The following is a 14355-nucleotide window of genomic DNA, read 5'->3' as shown; positions in this document are numbered from 1 at the left end:
TTATGGCAGCTCTAGAAAAACGAATACACCAAGGCTGCTTCAAACTCCTTCTCCTACATCAACTGGTAAAAATCTCAGCTCTTTTAAGGGTCCTGCCACTAGGTTGTACCTCTTCTACTCCTGATCACTAAAAACTACCAGCCTCCTGGCCACTCTTTTTTTCTTTTTTTTAATAAATTTATTTTAGGCTGCATTGGGTCTTCATTGCAGCACGCGGGCTTTCTCTAGTTGCGGCGAGCGGGGGCTACTCTTTGTTGTGGTACGCAGGCTTCTCATTGCGGTGGCTTCTCTTGTTGTGGAGCACAGGCTCTAGGTGCGTGGGCTTCAGCAGTTGTGGCACATGGGCTCAGTAGTTGTGGCTCGTAGGCCCTAGAGTGCAGGCTCAGTAGTTGTGGTGCACGGGCTTAGTTGCTCTGCAGCATGTGGGATCTTCCCGGACCAGGGCTCAAACCCGTGTCCCCTGCATTGGCAGGCAGATTCTTAACCACTGCACCACCAGGGAAGTCCCTCTTGGACACTCTTAACAGGTTCATTGACCCTTTGGCTCCTTTCTTCTCCACCCCCTCCCATTACCTGCTGATATTCCTTGTGTTCAAATGACCCTGTAGATGAGCCATCCAACACCTGAGCCTCAATTTCTTAGCCCCAACTCCAGTAAACCCCACTTTACTGGAACTACCTCCATCTTTGGCTTGGAACCATTCCATATTAGAAATCCTAGGTAACCACTCTCTGACAAAACCGCAAGTCCTCCACAATATCACGTACCTCCTTTCTTTTTTTTTTTTTTTTTTTTGCAGTACGCGGGCCTCTTACTGTTGTGGCCTCTCCCGTTGCGGAGCACAGGCTCCTGATGCACAGGCTCAGCGGCCATGGCTCACGGGCCCAGCCACTCCGCAGCATGTGGGATCTTCCCAGAACGGGGCACGAACCCACACCCCCTGCATTGGCAGGCAGACTCTCAACCACTGTGCCACCAGGGAAGCCCTACCTCCTTTCTTAAAACTCTTGTTCTCTAGCTTCCTAGTGTCCTCTGTACCCTAAATCTCAGCCTATTATTCCAGTCATCCCCCTTCTAGCCTCACTTGTTTCCTTCCTTGACTTGGCCCACATGGTTGATGACCTAAGCTACAATTCCACTCAATCTCTTAATTCTTCTGCAGCCTGGCTTTTATGCCACAGCCACCAGGCAAAACTCAATCTAGAAATTTGCAATGTGGCTTTCCTTCTGTATCCAGATTGTTAAGTGATAGGTTGGAGAAAATCCCATCTCCAGGTGGGTTGGCTCCACTACAAAGCCAGGGTTAGCATAGCGGCTCAACTCTTTTTCTTGTCCCCTGTCATCTTCTTTCCCTTTCCCCTCAGCAACTACTGTGACCCTCACTCTCCTCAGGTCCCTCATTCTCAGCAGAGAAGCTGTCTCCTTCATACACTACAATAGTGAGGTCTTTGGTGATGAACTATTCAACATTCTAGGTCCCCCTCTATAAACACAGCCACATCCATATGCACCTTTACCTCCTCCTGCCAATCTAAAAGGATAGAGTGCGTTCCTCCAAACCAAAGCCATTCCTTCTGCTTGTTCTTGTGATCCCAGCCTTCTCATTTCCCTCTGGGACCCTAATTCTTCTTTCTTATCATTTCAACCCACTGTTAAAGTTTCTCTGATCCTAAAATCAATCAGTTCTTTGATTCATTCCACTCTAACCACTGTGCTATCTTCCCCTTAACAGTTTCTTACCTCTCATTCACTCCTCAACTCACAAAAATCTGGCTTCTAATTCTATTGTACAATGAACTGCTTGTCAAGATCACCAATGACCTCCATCCTTGTAATCAATGGGTCTTTCTAGCCCTATGTTACTTGTCTTCTGTGCTAAATTTAACACTGTTGGAATATTCTCTCTTGAAATTTTCTCCTTCCTTGTCTTCCATGACAATAATTCTATTTTTCCACCTATATTTCTGCCTTTTTCCTCCTTTTCAGTTCTCCTTTCCCAGTCTGTACATTTGGTGTTACCTGGGGTTCCATCCTTGGTCTACTACTCTTCCATGGGTCATGATTTTACCTCCATACGTTATTTCCTTAGAGAGAACTTCCACGACCCCAACTGCAAATCAGGTCCTTCTCTTAACTATCTTGTAGTAGCTTCACCTTTCCATTATTGCACTAAGCAAAAGCACAATTTTCAATGATATGTTTATGTGACTTTTTTTTTTTTTTTTTGTGGTACGCGGGCCTCTCACTGTTGTGGCCTCTCCCGTTGCGGAGAACAGGCTCCGGATGCTCAGGCTCAGCGGCCACGGCTCATGGGTCCAGCCGCTCTGCGGCATGTGGGATCTTCCCGGATCAGGGCACGAACCCGTGTCCCCTGCATCGGCAGGCAGACTCTCAACCACTGCGCCACCAGGGAAGCCCTATGTGATTTTTTTGATTAATGTCTGTCTCCCCCACTAAATGGTTAACTCTTTGAGGACAAGAACCAATAATTATTTTCTGCATCTGTTGTATACCCAGAGTTAAGTGCAGTGCCTGTCCCATAAGGTATGTGACTCCTAGATCCAACCAGGCAAGTATATTCTATGATTTCCAAGTTCACAGCTCCAGCCCTGACTTCTCTCCTGAGTCTCAGATTTACATGGCCAACTGCTTACAAGACACCTCTATTTGTATACTTCATAGTCATTCCAGACTTTTCTAAAACTAAACTTATCTTCCTCCTCCTGATGCACTTGTCTTCTATTATCTTCAACCACCCAGACATCCAAACCAAGACCCTAGGAGTTATCTTACATTCTCATTCACACCCACATCTAATCAATTACTTAATCTTACCTAGTTTAGTCTAAATCTCTCTCAAAGTCATCCTTCCTCTCCATCTCTGTATCACTGCCCACATGCCGGCCCCACCATCTCTCATTGAGACTATTCCTCTGTCACCTGCCTGGACTCTCTGCCTTTGCACATATGCGTGTGTGAGACTGGAGTGATCCAACTGAAATGCAAATCTCACCATATCACTCTCCTTTGGAAAGCCTTTTCATGTCTCCTCATTGCCTGCAGGAAAAAAAAACAAAAACCCTCCAGATACCTCCAAATTCCACAAAACCATGTAAGGTCTTCTGCTATCTGGGCACAACTAGTTTTCCCAGTTGCATCGACTGTCTCTCATTATCTGGCACTTCCTACACTGATAATACCAAATGTTCACAGGCTCATCCATACATCCCCACGCCTTTATTTCCGCAGGTCCAGTGACCAATGATGCTCTTCTCTCCATAAAAGTACATCGCACCGAAAGTCATCATCACCAGCATTATCCTCCTCATTTATGTGTCTGCCACCCTCCCTATCTCCACCGAATTAGACTGAGTACCTTGACAGTTTAGCCGTGTGTAGTTCATTTTCATTGCCCCATATCTTACTAGCACCTTCCTGACACATAATAGTTGCTCAATAAATCTTTGACAGCCTGACCTGAATATACTTGGAACATAAACGTGCTGGGAGCTGGTAGTATGACAGTTTGGTTTTGAAACTGTTTTCCTGAGGTTCTGAATTATTGACCAAAGAAACTTCTTCCTTGTCCAAAGGAAAACAAAGACTTGCATGGTATCAGATATTTCCTAATGCTGCCTGTTCTGGTACATATTAGCCTGGTATAAATGGCCAAGTTAGACAATAAACAATAACTAGTCCACTGGGTCATAATGTCATCTTGAAGTGCTTTTTTACCCCCCTGATCACCCCTGCTCTCCTCACAATTAAAACAAATCAAGTTCTCTTCTACATTCTTTCCTTTCCAAATCTAAAAGGATAAATATGCGCCCATACTAACCAGCAAAATAATGGGAAAGAAAGAAAAATTTACTTTTAAAATTTGACCCTATAAATACTGTAACATTAAACAATTTTTACACACACCATTATTTTATTTTTGTCAAATCCCCCAAAGTGGGATTGCTGGATTAAAGGAAACTCCTTCACTTCAAAAAACAAATTAAGCTCCACTGTTTAGGGAATAAAACAAGCAGTGATTCAGGAAGAACAGTGACCTAAAGAAGCAGTTCTGGATTTTTTCCAGTTATTTCACTCTGGCAAGTGACATCTCTGTGTAGTCTTGTGTTTCCACTTGTTACTATAAGCACCAGTAGTCCTGACTCAGAGAATGGGGCTGCTTTGAGGTGCTCCCACCAATGACAGCAGAAATAAATGATTAATTCATCTAGAAACAAAAGGATATAAACTGTGTGTCCTTCCTGCCTTAGCTTCAATACTTTGAAAAGAATGTTGCATCTGGTGGGGACCGGTGATCTAGGTCATAAAAGTAAACATTAAAATCCTGGATTGGATAAAAAAAGAAAAAGCTGCAACTGTGTCCCCCGTTAGAATCTAACAATAATAAGGTTGAGGGCTGCACTGAGAGGTAATTGGCTTCAATCCCCTTTCCCAGGAGGAACCACAAACCCCAGCTAAGCCAGGCAGAGGCAGGTTCTACCTAGAGATCCTAAGGCGATGCACCTTTTGTAAGAATAATGATAGCCTCCAGGTATTGCATGTGTGTGTTTCCTAGTGCTAAGTGCTTTACTGAATCTCTTTTGACAATGCAGGCCTCTTTCTGGTTTTTCTGTCCTCAATGGAGATAGAGAAATGTGATTATTTTTCAAATTTCAAATAAACATTTACATATCAGCTGGAAAAAAAGTGAACACCCCATCCTACCCTACTCAGCAAACAGACACACACACACACACACACACACACACACACACACACACACACACACACACACACACACACACACACACCCTTCCTAGACTTTTATCAGTAAGAAACCTGACAATGAGGAAGAAACTATTTCAGTACAGTTCCATTGTCTCAGGTGACCCTAGAGTGATTTTTCAGTTAATGTAGACAGCCTTAATGAAAACCAGGCCTGGAGAGAGGTCTAGTGTTACTAATTCAAAAGGAGCAGGGTTAAAGCTATAATAACAAGAGAACATGCTCCCTATATAGACTAGACAAGGTAATCTTTGGAAGTAACTACTTCTTTCACAGAAGGAGTTTGTTTGCCTTTAAGAAATGTCAGAAGGCAATCTGGAGGCAGGCCCTTTGGAGGTGAAGCACCCTCAGCGTAAGTCCTTTCACAGGAGAATGTACCCTATAGAACAATTTTACAGAAGGAGGATCAGAGAAAGCCTCCACTAGCATCCAGCTGAAACCAGAGCTTGCAGAATAGTCCAGACTCAACAACTGGCAGGCACCAGGACTCTACATCCTGGCAGGAATCACAGGGAGTGACAGAAAGGGTAGGGGAGATAGGGAAGAGTGGGGTCCAAATAGAAGAGGGGAAGACTCAAAGATAAGCAAACAGAGGAAGGTTAGGAAGGTAAGACGCCTTCGTGGAGATTTTTTCTAGAAGCCCCCAAACATGGATGACTTATTCCCCTTCTGAGAAATAAACAGAATGTTAGCTTTTTTTTTTTTTAAAGCTACAATTTCTGTTTCTGCCCTTAACCCTCTGCTTCTTTGGGTCATACATGACTCTTTCAGCAAAAAAAGTGATTTAAATTTTCTCCCAGTGGAATCTAGGGAAGGTGAGAAAGTATCAGGAGAGGTAGGCATGTTACATCTGATGACACCTGTTCTGTCCCATGATGGACTGCTGGGTGGGGAAGAACCACAACCAGCTGAGGGTTCTACAGCCTGAGGGAGAGTAAGGTGATTCCCTGTGTCCTCTGGCTGCCGCCCCACCTTCTCAAGAGGGTCACAGGTTACTAGCAGTTTCAGACTTTACCTAATATACACAAACACTGTCTGGGGTTTGTACCTCCACAAAATTTACTTATGCTGTTTACTTACGCATATTATGAAGTGTTGCACTCAATGCATAGTATGAGTTATTGCACACTTCATCCTCATCTGCTGCTTTTTTCCTGCAATTTTATTCTCCCCAATTTGGAATGCTGCACAGCTCTTCAAACCCACCATGATCTCTTAGGCATCTATACATGCATATGATCTCCTCTTCCTGAAATGTCTCTTTTTCTCTTTGCTGGAAAATGTACTTATCCAGGTTTTTGCTCAATGAAGCACACAGTATGTATTCAGGAAATGTTTATGGAATGAAGGAATGAATGACTCCTTTATACCCAAAGAGTTAATCACTCCCTTCTCTGTGCTGTCTTAGAACCTTCTGTACATGTTAGTAGTTTCACTTATCATGCCATGTTGCCTATTTACTTATTTCTCAACCATAGACAGATTTTTTTTTTGGCACCACCATATCGAATTTTATTCCAACGACACTAATACAGCTGAAGATGCTCATGGTGACATGGCATAAGATTTCCTGCCTTCTAGTTTCTTTCCAAAGAGAATGTCTACCCACTTGTTCCTTCCTCCCTTTCTGGGAGAAAATCCACAATAGGCCACTTACCCAAATAAATCTCTTCATGTGTCTATTTTAAATTTTTGGGGGGGACATTTGAGTTCCCCTCCGAAGAAATGAACAAAAAATAAGTGTTGGGCGTCCCCCTCCCCTCCCCCACCTCCACCGGCCAAATAAGTACCTGTTGCGAAGGCATTCCTGTTGCTCCGAAACCTTTAAATAGATATGAAAAGAAACGTCATCAAACGTCCATGATGAGCAACGGCACCAAGTGGGCCCGGGAAGGCTGGTAGGCGGAGCATCTCGGGTCTGGACAGTCTCGCGAGGCGTCGTGAGAAGAACGAGAGGCTAGAGGTTGTGTGGGTCGCCGGCTGGACGCGGGTGCTGCGCAAGGAGACGTTCCCCGGCAGAGGTGCAGTGCAATATGCCGCTTCCAATCTGTCGTGGAAGTTGTCTGGCGCTGGGATTTCTTCCTTCAGGCCTTTGTGCTTCCACGTGTCCCCCACAGCCTGGCTGGGGCGGCTGGTGTGGTCGAAGGGGTCTGCGAGCAGGGTCTGGAGGTGCCAGGAACGGGAAGGCCTGGCCGCTCGTGTGAGCCCTCAAGTCGGCCGTGAAGCCAAAGGGCCTTCACGACAAGCATGGGGGTGCCAGCCACCTGGGACTGCTCTAAGACGTGACCCCGCTTCCTGTTCAGGATCCCCTTGATGCCACCAAGCCCTGTTGCGGACATCGGATCTCCACAGGTGGAGGCGCTCCACGGGCCGGGGCAGGAGGTCAGCACGGCATAGAGGCAGCGCCGGGCGTGGGGAAGCTCTGAATGGATCCACGTGCAGCGTCAAGTAGCGAATGTCGAAGCGTCCCCTGTAGGCCAGCCGCCACGCTGTCCCCATCTCGTTGAGGTACTGCGCGCCCTTGGTGATGTTGGGGAGGTGACGGGGCGGGTGCTTGAGGGCCCAAAGCACCGCAGGCTTTGGACCTCGGCCACGTCTCACTCATACTTCTTGGCCAGTTTGAGCCCTGTTACTTGAGCTCCTGGCGGGCGGACACCTCTGGTCGGTGTCCTTGGCCAAGGAGTCTAGGAAGGGCCGTGCTTTCGTGTACAGCCTATTGTGCTCATTGGGGGCCTCGGACAGGCACCGCAAGTTAGAGTCCTCGCTGACGGTCTCGCTATATTGCACGACCGGCTAGGATTTCTTGGTGGGAATGCAGGTGTGGTTCTCCCGGTCCTTCAGGCAGACCCACAGGTGCCGCTCACCACCCTGCTGATAATGTGCTCCCCCTATTCCTCAGTGGTGCGTTGTACCACGTGGACCGACTTGGCCGGCCTCTTCAGCCCCTCCACCGGCTTGGGCAGGTCAGCCAGTTGTTGGCCTCCGTGGTGACCCTAACAGTCAGGCTCATGCTGAACGTCATCACCCGCATGTTGTGAGCATGCTCAAAGTTGGTGATGGTGCCTGTCTTCACCAGGAACTGGCCCATGCCCAACAGGCCAGCAGTGTTCCCCCAAGGCACGTCCTCGATGGACTTTACATAATGCTAGACAGATTCTTGGTGGCCGACACTTGATGGCACTTCTGGCGTCTCAGCTGGTACCCAGCCTTGTTCAAAAAATACACAGCCTGGATCATAGTCAGCAGAAGTTTTCCCAGTGGTGAGGACACGCTCAATGGTCTAAGGAAGAAAAGTTAAAGAAATCCTGGGCTTGAAAAAGACCTGAGTAGGACATGGGGATTGAATGACACTTGCAAAGGGCTGTCACATCACAGGGAGGAGGGATAATGTCTTTGTGGCCTTGTGGTCTAGACCTAGACTGGTGGTTGGTGGCTAAAAGGAAATAATTTTCAGTTCAGAATAAAAATGAATTTTCTAATTGTTAGAGTAGTCCAAAGGTGAAATATTTAGAAAGAGTTTACTGTCTTTAAACGTAGATAAATAAAGTGATCCTTGTAGACAGTGTTGAGGGGGTCACTCACATATCAGATGAGGATTGAATTTAAGGACTTTCTGGCTTTTCCCAATATGGCATCCTTTGGTTCACTGAACTTGAGTTGTTTTAGTAAAAACACTAGTCATTTACTCATTGTAGCACAGCGAGGGAATCCTCCTTTATTTTGTGTAATGGAAAGAGCACGGTTTGTAGAAATAGACCTGGGTTTGAATCCCTCATCTGTCATTTTTCTGGTACACCTTTTGAGAGAACTCAAGTAAGTTTCCAAGCCTCAATTTCATCGTTTTAAAAGTGAGGGTGAAAAAAATAAATAAAAATAAAATAAAATAAAAGTGAGGGTGCTACAATATTTACCATCTAAGATTGTTGTGAATGTGAAGCATGTGACAGAGTACCTGCCAGACAGTATGCTCTAGGAATATTTGTCATTAATATTAATGATATTGTTGTGATTACTCTTATTAGACATCTTGAAATTTTGATTGATTAATTCTATTTCTAAGACTATCTCAAAAAATATTCATGGCCACACACAAAGATTTAGTCAGAAAAATGCTATTACAGCCCAATAATACGTATTTATATAAGTAATTTATTATTATAATGGAATAACACTCTAATACTGTTTGGTGACCAAATTTTTTTCTGAGTGTGGTGATTATGGGGAGAGTTTATTTTTAGTATCTCTCTCTTTTTTCCCCCCTTAATTTTCTACTGTGTATATATGTTTTTATAATAAAGAGATTAATCATAATAAAGCATTAAGGAAGGAGTCAATTCCTCATGCCTAGGGGTCATTGGTCCCTGAGTGGGGAACCAGGAAAGATACCAGCATCAGATGGGAATAGAGGTGGATAATCTTAAGGTTTCTCTGTATCCTGAAGTATTTTATGCAGTCAATGAGTGGAACGGATGCTAAGTGCTATAGGAGATTAAAAGCTTGTGGGGCTCTCTGGACAGGCTTGGACTTTTGGAAATCCCTGAAGTTTGTATTTGCAGAGGGAAGCTGAGGAGAAACAGTGTGGGAAATGCAAGAGGTTGCAGAAACAGTCCTGCTATCAAACTGCAACAGATGGTACTCTAGCTGCTATTAGTTCACCGGGACAATAAACTGTCCCTGATGTGTGTCAGGAGATTTTCCTTTATTTAGAAATTTGAAACACACTTTAAAATCTCTCATTCTCTGGTCATTTTACAAGCATTTTCTAAGAGGCTGAGCCATCTGCCCTTGGTTACTGGCCCTCTGCAGGGCAACATCATGAAATTGGAGCAGCTGAATTTTGACAGGTGACTTGAAATTGTGACAGTGACGGTTATAACCCAGCACTGTGCAACAACATCTCAACTGAGGCTCATGTTCCCAATTTGGATATCAAGGAATAGAAAGTCTTTTATCTGATATGCTTTAGATACCAAGGTTGTGTCGGGGGTGGGGGCAGGACACAGAAGTCTGTAGATATTAACCAGCTGATGTTAGAAATTTCTCAAAAAGAAAGGCAGTTCATTACCTAGCTTTTGTACATACAAAAGGAAGCTGGTAGATGGAGAGTTAGGTCCTGAAGTAAAGCAATGAGTGGCATCTTGCTGTCCAGGGAAGAAAGAAGAGAGTGGCTGTTTTTTTGTTTTGTTTTGTTTTGTGTTTTTTTTTTAAGACCAGGAAAACAAGAAAGAACAAAAGAGAGAGAGAGAGGGGAATGAATTTCAGTGCCATTGGCCATGGGTAATAGTCCTTATTAAAGAACAAAAAGCTTAGATTGACAACTTAGAAAATTAACTTTTACCTTCATGTGGAGTCTCTAGAAAGTTCCTTTCCAGTGAGGGTAAGTCCTGACTAAATGAAGAGTATTGCCTAAAAAGCTGCTCCTGTCTTTTTTTTTTTGGCAGCGTTGCTGTTATTTCAAAAGAGGCCCCCATAACTGAAACCCAAAGGTCATCTAGGTCCAGCAACCTGGGTTCATTGCAAGTGTGGGTCCCACAAAGTACGTGGGAGGAAAACTTGTAAACACCATTGACACAGTCTCTGAACAGAGTGCTGGCAAGTTAACCCCCAAAGGCCACAGCTTCTTCAGTACTAAGTGGGGAACAGATGGGACTAGCTTGATGCCCTATAAGTGAAGTGACTGATGGGCAGCCAAGGACGCTGAAATTCCTCCAGAAGATCATTGTAAAATGTAAGTAGAGTCTGGCTGTTCACTGGGAAAATGGGGGTAGTTCAGTGGGTATTTAGGGGAGTAAGTCTTGAAGGAAAGGACTCTAGGGGTATTTAGGGATTCAGGGTCTCTCTAGGACCATCCAGCTAACACAGAATAAGGAGGGGGCCCGTTTCTACAACTGGAGAGCCATTTACCATTCAGTACCTCCCTCTTCATTGAAATTTAAGCCTCTGAATACAACAATTTTGTGGTCAGTCAGTATGAAGAAAGGACAGATTATCCAGGATATTTACTTTTGGAGAGGTAGATGCTCAAATGGAGAAGATCAAGGCATGATGTTACCTAAGAAGGGTTATCAGGGACCTTGGAAGGCCCCTTTTGGATCTATAAATCTAGAATTCAGTTCCTTTCAACCATCTTAATGGATTTTTAATGCAGTCGGAGAGCTAGAATTCAGAAATGTTAAAATATAGCCAGGTCTCAGCTTGTGTGGAAACTGCTTTTGGAAAACATGCAGTACTCAACCTGTTAGTAATTAAAATTAATTACTGAATAGCTTCTGTCATAGGTGAGGGTTCTATATCACCTTAAAAATAACATAATAAATAGCTCATGGTAAACCTAGATTGGTTTGCTTATGCTTATCCAGGAGTCAGGAATAATTTAAGTCAATAATGTAGGAATAGTAGACCTAAAAGGAAAATTAAATTTTCAAATAACAACTCCAAATGTTATTAAACAAAAGGTGAATAAAAATGCAGTCTGGGGCTTCCCTGGTGGCGCAGTGGTTGAGAGTCCGCCTGCAGATGCAGGGGACACGGGTTCGTGCCCCAGTCCAGGAAGATCCCACATGCCACAGAGCGGCTGGGCCCGTGAGCCATGGCCAGTGAGCCTGCGTGTCTGGAGCCTGTGCTCCGCAACGGGAGAGGCCACAGCAGTGAGAGGCCCGTGTACCGCAAAAAAAAAAAAAAAATGCAGTTTGTTTGGAGTTTAGTTTTTCTTGCAAGCTCATTAAGCTTATTTCTTAAACTTGTTCTTCAGAATGCTAATGCCAAGAACCTAATGCAGTGAAATCTCAGGCCTCAGGCCAAGGAGAGGCTTACTTCCGCTCTTTTTAGTTCTTGCTTCCTCACTTGAAGCCTGGCAGCCTCAGGACATGCCATCATTTACTTTCAGAGAACTCAGGTTATTTGCACTGTTTTGGTTTTGCAGTCTATTTTCTTGGCTAGGTTTCTGCATTTCTCTCTTAGGAAAGAAAACTGATAGAAAGATGGATGAAAAGTATGGAATCAGTGAGTCCAGGGAAGGTCAAAGTTTACTACTTGAGATGGTTTTCATTGGGCCAGAAATATTAATTGGGCAGTTAGTGACACCACCTGGTCTCCTTGGGAATCTTCACTTAGTTCATTGAAAAATGGACAAATTTTATTGCCTCTGCGTAAACTGTATTAGGCACAGTAAAAGCTACATAAGAAATGGGAGGGCCCTGACCTTGAGGGCTTTATTATCTGAGGAATATATATATATATATATTTTTTGCGGTACGCGGGCCTCTCACTGTTGTGGCCTCTCCCTTTGCGGAGCACAGGCTCTGGATGCGCAGGCTCAGCGGCTATGGCTCATGGGCCTAGCCGCTTCGCGGCATGTGGGATCTTCCTGGACCGGGGCATGAACCCGTGTCCCCTGCATCGGCAGGCGGACTCTCAACCACTGCGCCACCAGGGAAGCCCTATCTGAGGAATATTTTATATGCCTTTTCTACCCCATCTCTCCCACCCCTTACTCCAGAAATTCTGATTCAGGAGGTTAGGAGTGGGAGTGGGGTCCTGGCATCTGGATATATTTTTCTGAGGATTCTGATGATCACCCTGGCTTAGGAAGTGATTTAGGGGAAGACTCTGACTGATTATTTACCTGGAGAAATACTCTAGAAATGAGAGAACCGAAGAACTAAAAGAATTCAGAGTAAGTAGATCAAGGCTAGCTGGGGTAATCAGAGAGGCTTCAATGAAGAGGAAATTCTTGTAGATCTGTGTGAAAAAGCAGAACGGATTAAAAAAACCAAAGCAATATAATAAGGTAGTATGTGCTAGGAGATATTCTGGGATGAGAGGAAGGTATTGTATCCCCTACATACGCTATTAAATAATAACCTAATTCTCCAATTTAATTTCAGTTTCTATTCTGGATTCTTATGGAACACATGAAATTTTCTCTAATCTCTGCTTTTAATATCTAATGTAATCACGTTTCCCCTGATTTTACCAAGTGTGTCAGTCAGAGTATTGTCAAAAAAAAACAGAAACCATTTCTGTTTCAAATAGAAGTTTCAAACAGAGGGAATTTAATACAAATCTTGGTCTTATGGGTGTTGGAAGGGATTTAAGAAAAAAAGAAAAAGCAAGGGAGCTTGAGAAGCAAAAAAGATAAAGAGTGATACCCAGAGATTAGTATTTGTAGGAAGCAGCTATAAACTCTAGGACTGGATCCCAAAATCAGGCTTCTAGGGGTTCCACCTAGCCAATGCTAGGGCTGTGGAGGATGGTCTTCCTGGCCACAGCTGGGACCACCAAAGAATAGCAGTTACAGCAGAAGCTTGGATCACTGACGGGATGCAACTACTTCCAGAAACACCAGCAGAAGCAAAAGAATATGAGAAAGAAATAATGGTTCTTTCTTTTGCCAACTAATGAATGAGTCTGGGAAATGTAGTTTGTAGATACCAAACCCCCGCAATACAGAATAGTTGGAAAAAGGTGGATGTGAACCTGAGGGGAAACAGGTGCATCAGGTAAAATGAATCAAGATGTACTTCCTTCAGGAAGACAAATAAACATGTCCCAGTCAGAGGTTCATGCATGACTGCCAGCAGGTATTAGTACTAAAATATGCCAAATCTCGTAACAACCACTTAGCAGCTCAGTCCAAGAAAAGTAGAAAATGAAGCTTATGAAGTTTGGTGAATACTATGTGAATGTGCAACTCTTCCCTTGGCTTTTCTCATTTTAACCTGATTCACCGACCCATCCATCTACCTACCCATTCATCCGTCCAGTTAGTGCCTACCATATGCCAGACATTGTGGTGCACACTGGGGATACAAAGATAATGTCATACAGGCCTCCTTAACTAGCTTCCAAGCCAGGCAGGCAGTGGGCAGATTTGATAGTCACAGAAAATACTTCAAGAAATAACCATATTATTTACTCCTTATGCTTTTCAAAGTAGTTTCTCATCTCCTATTCTAAAATTTTTGTAGGATATTTTTAAAAGATAATTTCACATTGAACATAATTTATTTCTTGCCCAAAACTTTCCATGAACATTGTGTATCATTTTCTTATAAATATAAGGACACTCACATTTTTACTATTTTTCACTCACCTGCCTCTTACTCTCCTTTTTGATGAATAGGCTTTTTCCTCTGACCCGTGACCTTCCTGAATCTCTTCCTTCTTTGTAGGCCTGAACAGTGGTACCATGCAAAAGATTGCCACTGTTTATCCTGTGGCCATTTCTGTCCCTCTTCCCATGTTTTTCTTCCAATTTTATATGGCCTCTTAGTCTCTTGGATTTGGCCTTTTCCTCCATTATCTTCGCCAGCTGGCTCTTGTAGATCAACTTTAAAGACTTTGAGAGATCAGACATTGCTATGAATCCTTCTCTCCTTGCCCTGCTCTCAGGAGGGTCTTGTCGCTCCTGTCCCAGAATTTATATTGAAACAAGAGTACTTTCTGCTTTCTACCATTTTCTTTTTAACTCATTGCCTTTAAAAATCTTAACTATATATTTGTAGTGACCAATGTTTCCCAAAGTGTTCAAAATGGACCAGCTGCCTCTGAATCACCCAGGGAGCTTATTA

The 14355-nt window shown here is 43.9% G+C and overlaps 1 pseudogene; it reads right to left on the bottom strand.

The window, feature by feature from the left end:
• Positions 1–6607: 6607 nt before the first annotated feature.
• On the bottom strand, positions 6608–14141 carry LOC113620189 (elongation factor 2-like; annotated as a pseudogene).
• Between the last annotated feature and the right edge of the window lie 214 nt (positions 14142–14355).

This window comes from Aethalodelphis obliquidens, unplaced genomic scaffold (assembly GCF_003676395.1).
Source record: "Aethalodelphis obliquidens isolate GAN/ISIS:26980383/991018 unplaced genomic scaffold, ASM367639v1 scaffold7, whole genome shotgun sequence".
Classification (NCBI taxonomy): Eukaryota; Metazoa; Chordata; class Mammalia; order Artiodactyla; family Delphinidae; genus Aethalodelphis; species Aethalodelphis obliquidens.
The sequence above is the reverse complement of the archived record's forward strand: the minus strand, read 5'-3'. Positions and strand labels throughout refer to the sequence as shown.